Below are 7,180 nucleotides of genomic sequence, written 5' to 3'. Positions count from 1 at the left end.
GCAGAGAAAGCAGGGGATTCTTGATGTAATGAAATCACTGGTTTCATTAACAGGTATTTTCCTTGGTGACATTTCCCACATTTTGTCCAATGTGACATAAATTAATCTAGAGGAGATGATTTTTTTTACAAAACCAACTGATGGTCTGAGGCATAAGAAAACAATTCATATTACTTTAAAAGGTTTAAATAAATACTGCACTCAAAAGCTCAAACGTTGATTGAGGGGCTAAACTCCTGTTGTATCCTTACCAAGGACCTACAGTATAAATATTCTAATTACTTAAATGATGGCATTTATTTTGCGGGGAGCAGAGGTATGGAGGACATAAACATACTGCCAATTACTATGTCTATCATAGTGGAAGGACACTGAATGATGCAAACATAGACATACAGTATATGTTTTCTGGTCTTTTCACCTCCTCAGCTTCTACATGGATTCTGTCACAGAAATAACGCCAGCTTACTTTTTGCATTAGGTTTCATTCCACCTGCTTGCTTTTTTTTTTTTTTTTTTTTTTGCTTTTTTCTTTTTTTCTATGACTTGTTCAACTGAATGCCATTTTGACTAGCAGCTGTGAAAGCACAGGCATATTTTCCCTCCAAGCCGATGTCACTGCTCACCCACCCAGCCAGGTCAACTGTGGCGCATCGGTGCCATCACACCACAACTGCTTGCACAAGTCACACTGTTCTCACCAGCAGTTACTGTCATAAGAAACACAAAAGGGAGCTTTGAAGTGTCTTGCACAGGCTGAGTTGATGGACAAAGCTGTCAACAAAGTATTTTATTTGCTCAGAAATATGGTGATTTCTCTCAAAATGGTGATTGTTGAAACTTCAAACTTGGTTTTCATTAAATTGCAGAGAGGTGCTATAGCTCCAGTAAAAATACTGTATAATGCTACTGTTAACATAAAATAATTTAAATGGTAGTATTACCAGATACAGGTGTGACTAGACTGTAGTACTACTAGTACCAAGGGATTTAATTAGGTTTCAGGGGCAGCCAGACTAGAGTGCCCTTGGACTAGATGACTCCGTCAGAGTTCTCAGACACATCTTCCTGGTCATCTGGACGCTACCTATTTTAACAAAAGATTGCTTTCAGAGTTTAGGTAGAGGAGAAGGAAATTAAAGGCAATAAAAGCAGAGGAGGAAAGGCAATACAAGGAGAGGGCTGATGAACAAAATGCTGATTTTCAGTCCATGCAAGTGCATCAATATGAGTCCAATTGTTGAATTTTTAGGCCAATGGGTCAAAACAAATTAAATTATTCCACTTTGCTGCATGTCCCAGAACTCAAAGATAATTTTAAGATTTCTTGGACAGACCCCATAGACAGTTTTTGAATTTGTTTTAACACAAGGCGCTTACTGTAAGGTCTATGAAATCTTCGCATTGTGTACAAACATGCTTAAAGGAACTCTTCCACAGAAGCATGCTTACAGTCTCAGATGCACACTGGCTTGTCCAAAAAGTACTTGTAAAATCAAAATTCATAAAACCTTGGAACTAGTCAAGCACAGGATGTGAAAAGTTTGAAAGCCAGTAGCTACTCAGGTTGTCGTGTTAGCGGTCACTGAGAGCCCCAAGTGGCCCAAGCACCTGTGGCTCTTTGGGAGAAAAAGGGACCAGAACACAGTAATCAGGGTGACCTTCTTCTCTTATACACCCAGAGGCAGCCAAATATTTGTACAAATACGCACCATGTGCAGCTATGCAGGGAAAAACGCAAAATGAAGGACAGCCAGGTTTTCAAAGCCTTGTGATCAAGGTGAAACAATGAGCACTGCATGGGAAAGAGGAGGCGGGGGCAGCATCTTAGTGTGCTCTGCAGAATACTGGAGTCGGCTTAGAAACCGAATTTTAGTAGGATCTGGTAAACCTAGGAGATGCCAGTGACAAATGATGTCCTTTTAGGACAAAACACCCAGCTCCGAGTCACCAACTCAATTACTAAGTGATCTGTCTTAAAGCATTTGTAGTAGAACACGCTCTTAGGAGGAGATGCTGAGCAAGTAGGGAGGGAATATGAGGGAATGAAAGGAGCACACGTTCGTGTCAAACACAAAGGCTCAAATTGTTCGTTACAGTTATCTTGAGGTGAGTGATTAAACCATGTTAAAAACTGTGGTTTGTAAGTGGATGGCTCTACAATCCCGCTGCCGCTGCATGCAAATAAACACCACCAAGTACCAACATCAGCAGGAATAAGTTTGTTTCCCTGGTCACCTTAATGGAGGATCTTCACTAGAATAATAACAAGTGGCCTCTTGGTATATTCAGCCTTCCATCCCCCATATTACTTAGAAATCTGATGCCACTCTTCAATTTGTTTATGTTTTACAAAATTTTGACACGTAGCCTTTGACTCTAACTGGAAGAGATGCCCTTCACTACAGAGCAAAGAAAAGCTGGTTTCGCAGTGCTTATTTTAGATTTGTGACTCCAGGCTCAACTAGCAAAACCCAAAAGCAGGAGGAATGGCTTTTAGCTGGCCTTGAGTAGGTACCTCATCCACAGTATTCAGCTGAGCATCATAACCAGGCAACGCACACCATCCCTAGAATAAAAGCAGCTAGGTGTTCAGGGTGACACAGACAGACGGTCTTAGAAACAACATGTGAATATTTGAAGACACTTTCAAACATTCAGCATTTTCTGTAGTCACATAAACAAGGGTCACTAGGTTCCTGCCTAAAGCGGATCTGCTTTCCCAGGTCTGCAGGAGAGAGATCACCGTTCCCAAATGCAGGTTGCCCTCTCTCTCCCCTTTTCCATCCAACTCTTCACAGTAAAATGCCACTTTCAAACTTTTTAATAATCCAGAAATGCACTCACTGACTCAAGTGTGCTCAATGGCCCCAAGGAAGGATCGCCCTGTCCCTGGTGACCACACCAGAGCCCACCAAGACCATTTTTCCATCTCTTTTCCCGATTTGGGACCCTAAAGACAGAAAGCATGAAACCCCGCCTAACTGTGCTGTAGCCTCACACAAGATATTGACTCATTTTCCCAAAATGAAGGCTATCTGTGCAAGTAGATGTTTTTCCTGACCTATTTCTGCTCTCAGTTCACTGTCTATCATCATATTTTCAAGCCAGTGCTCGGGGTCATGGCTGCATTATTCCTGTCTCAGCCAGCAGAGAACACGAAGTGGCCTTTAGAAATGAAGCCGCTAAAGTGCCAACATCAACACAGGCTTATTCCATTAGCCTGTATAAGCCGCATGATGCTATTTCAAGCTAATTTTGGCAAGATGTACAGACAACAGGCACGTTTGCAAGGGGAGGTAATTTAAAAATACACCTTCCCTGCACTCCCTCTTTCACCCAGCAATCCTGCACCAGGAAAGCCCCTGCCTCTCTCCCCTGTTCCTGCGGGGCAAAGCCAAGGTGGTCCTCAGAGCACTGGGATGAAGGCCAGAAGGGACTTTCAGCCCCCATGGCCTGGGGAGAGGACAGTGCCTTCTCCCATCCCAGCCAGGACCTCACAGGAGATACCCCCAGGGCAGGAGCCCTGGTGCAGGGGCGACAGGCAGCACCTCCTGGACCTTGAGAGGAACTGGGATGCTCAGCTGGTAAACACATTAGCAAGAGTGCTGAAATGAAAAGCAAACTCTTCCCTCCATCCTTATTGCAAAGATTAGGAAACAGAGATATAAAATCAGGTCTCTCTGATACAGCTGCCCACCTTATTCACACATTCCAACCAAACCCAATTCTATTTTCCTCCACTTCATGCTTTGAAAAATAGCTCTGGGAATGTGGCTTTTAAGTGTTGTAGAGTTATACAGAGCGCTTTTTCCACTGTTCTGTGGATGATTAAAATAGAAGATACAGAGTGCTACTTACTATAATTTTAATCTCCCACTCGAAGACTATTTGTCTCTCTTCCCCCAAAGTAAATTACAGGCTTTGTTACTAAAATAGTGAATCAATTTGTAGATATACCAGAGTCACTGATAACTTCACAATCTTCTAACCCAGTTAGGTTTATTTGGTGTGTATATATAGGCTCCTGGTTACTAAGCGGCATTTATACATGAATTCATATTTCTTGCAAATCTTTGTTATTTCATATTAGAATACAATTTTTAGAGTTATCCAAGTCTTCCTTTGGGATCCTGATGCTATAGGCAAATTCTTTATTATTTTGGGGAAGGTGTGCCCTGTAGAAAAGGAATACTTTGGCAAAGTTTTGGTAAAAAAAAAAATATCTGTTTTTCAGTAAAGAGAAGTTATAGTTTTGAAAGAGAAACAAAAATGAAAATACAATTATTTTTTTAATTATAGAACATAGAGTTTCTCTTTGCACTACGATTGGTACTAGATTTAAGGGTCCCATAAGGACTTGAGATAAAATAGATAAATTAGAATTAGATACAGATTGAGCCAGATACGGCAATATCCTCTGAATCCTTACAGGCAAGCCTTCAGTGAATTGATTCTGATGGATGCTCATAACATAAACAGTGAAACTCTAGGACTTTGTTGATCACTGTGTCACCATCAGCTTAATTTACAACAATTTGTCTCTGTTTGGGTGGATCAAAATCTGAGCAATTTTAGCTATGAAAAATGTGCATACATTCAACCAGCTGTAATTGAAATTCTAATGAAAGCTCGAGTACAAGTATACTCTTTTGTTTTAAATCCCATGGGATCAGAAAGCTCTTTCTCCCGGAGCTGGATAATCACAATTATTTGTGAGAGATGGATATACTTGGAACAGCTTCTGATCCATTGATATGTCTAATGTATCAAAGGAGGAACCAAATAAACACAGGGAGGAAGGAGAAAGTTAAATTATCCTTTAAGATTAATTTCAAGGAACCTAATATCGATTTAACAACTCATTTAAAAACAAAATCAAAACCAAACCAAAGCTTTTGGAAACCACTTAAGTCATCGGCTGTTATCTCTCCCTGATTCTGACCACAAGAATATGACAGATTTTCCTTTGCATTTTGTTTAATTAACATGTCTTCGGAGGAGCAGTGGCAGTGGCAGTAGGGACCACCCCCGACACTCACTGAATTCTAATAAGCATCTTCTGTCCTCCTGCAGACAGGTTTTATTTGACAAGCTCTTTCTGGCTGACTAATGCGCCTTGGGTCATGTTTATGGTTAGCATAGATACTTGTAGAGCAGATATGACTTATTACAACATGTGCCACTTGTAATGAAAATCCCATACTCTGCAGGAGAGGCAAATAAAGAAGAAACAAGCAACAGCTTTACAAAGGAACATCTTTCAAGATGTTCCGCTTAGGCAATACCTAATTCCAAGCATACCAGCATTTTATTTTCATTCAGACAGGAAATTATTACTTTTTGAGGCACAATTGCTCAATTTGATCTCCACAATTGTTGGAGAAATGCTATAATAAAATGCAGTGTTTCTAATAGTAATATACCATAGAAATGCTGGGTTTTTAAGAGCAACACAGCCCCTATTTGCAATGAAGTGAAAAACTGAAATGACAGAGTCAGTGCTAAGGTCTCAGCTTTTTCCTTATTATTCGTGTTGTACAGTAACAGGTGAGGTGAACAATGAAAAATGTCATTGTTTGAATCAGGAGCTCTCAGAGCTGTGGTTTTCATCAGTAGGTCACTACCTGCTTTCAGGTTTTAAATTGTCAGCAATTATTTTACATTTCTGCGAAGGAAAATTGCCCCAGGTAATTATGGAAAAGGAAAACTTTACGTTTGCTAACACTGCATTGTACGGTTTGGTGAGTTTCTTGTATTTGCTTTGACTCACATCAGATTTAGGTTATCCCTGTGTGGCCATTAAAAAAAACAACCGGACGAGAATCCTCTTTTTCACTGGTGGCTGCATTCTGGCCTAAATGAAATCTCCACTTACACATGAAATTTCTGACTGAGGGTTGTACCGCTGCCGTATTATTGAGGAACACCACCCCTCTTACTGCCCTGCGCTAGAACTCCTCATTTCCACCCCATGACAGCCTGTTGCCCCTCAGCCTCGGCCACAGCCCTTGTGAGCAGAAGCAGAGCCACCTCCACCCCTCCGTGCCACCTTGCCACATCTCCACGCTGCCTCCCCGAGCTGAAGCAACGGCGGTTGTACCTCGCTGCACAGAGCTGCAGACCCGGCGTGCCTGGCGTGCTCCCAGCTGGCTGCCTGTGGTCTGTGGGGATGATCTCTGCAGCGTACGGAGGTTTCCAGCTGGTTTCCAGCTGGTTTCCCAAGTGGGCTGTAAAGCACCTGGAAATCCCATCATCATTCTTCCAAATCCTCTAACCTATGTATGGCAGACTTTCAACTGGGGAAAGACGACATTCCTAGGAAAATTCAGGCGTGCTCTGCCTCCTCATTCGTCTGGGCTCCTGCATGAACAACAGCCCCTTCCAAAAACATTTTAAATTTCTTATCTACACCTTGACTTGTATGAGGTGAGCGGTGATAACAGGTAGATGCAGCTACCCAGACAGCAGCAACAGGGGTAGCTCCTGTACCCTATGGAGTAGCTATGTGCTTTTATTGGCAGGCAGCTAGTGTGCCATCAAAGCAGCAGCTCAGGAGCTATTGCAGCATTTTTAGGTGACCACTGTAAGAAATCCATGCCAGAGCTTGTAATAATGATGGGGGTTTAACAGGGAAAGGCTGGGTAACAAGTCCTCCTAGAGAGGAGGAGCACAGGAGGGAGCAGAATACATTCCTCCCCTCAGGCTGCCACCAGCAGCTCCAACATCTAGTTCAAAGCACAGCAACTGCCAGGCTCCCATTTCTTCTCCTGTTGTATCTCCCACTTCTACGTATAGTTATTAGCAAACGTCAGTCTAGGTAGGTCTTCTTTTCTTGTGAATATTCGGGGTCTGATGAGTTCTAGTTACCAACTTATTCCCCCAGTCTTTCTAATTGCTGCTACACGGTCCCCTCGCTCTGCAGCAGGCTGGTGTGGTTTGGAACTTGGATCTTCTGCTCCTCCCTGGGCTGCAGGATACTGAAGGCAACACCCATTTCTGGGATGCTCTGATGTTCTTCAGCAACATCAAAGGTGCAAAGAGCAACTTTACTACCCATGACAGCCTTTTGCACCTATCTTTTGCCTTCTTATAAAAATGCATTGCCTCCAGTTGCAAGGTCTTTCATTCACATGGATATTTACATGGTACATTTTATATTTCATTACAGCGAAGCATA

This window comes from Falco naumanni, chromosome 5 (genome assembly GCF_017639655.2).
Source record: "Falco naumanni isolate bFalNau1 chromosome 5, bFalNau1.pat, whole genome shotgun sequence".
NCBI lineage: Eukaryota > Metazoa > Chordata > Aves > Falconiformes > Falconidae > Falco > Falco naumanni.
This window is presented reverse-complemented; position numbering follows the sequence as displayed.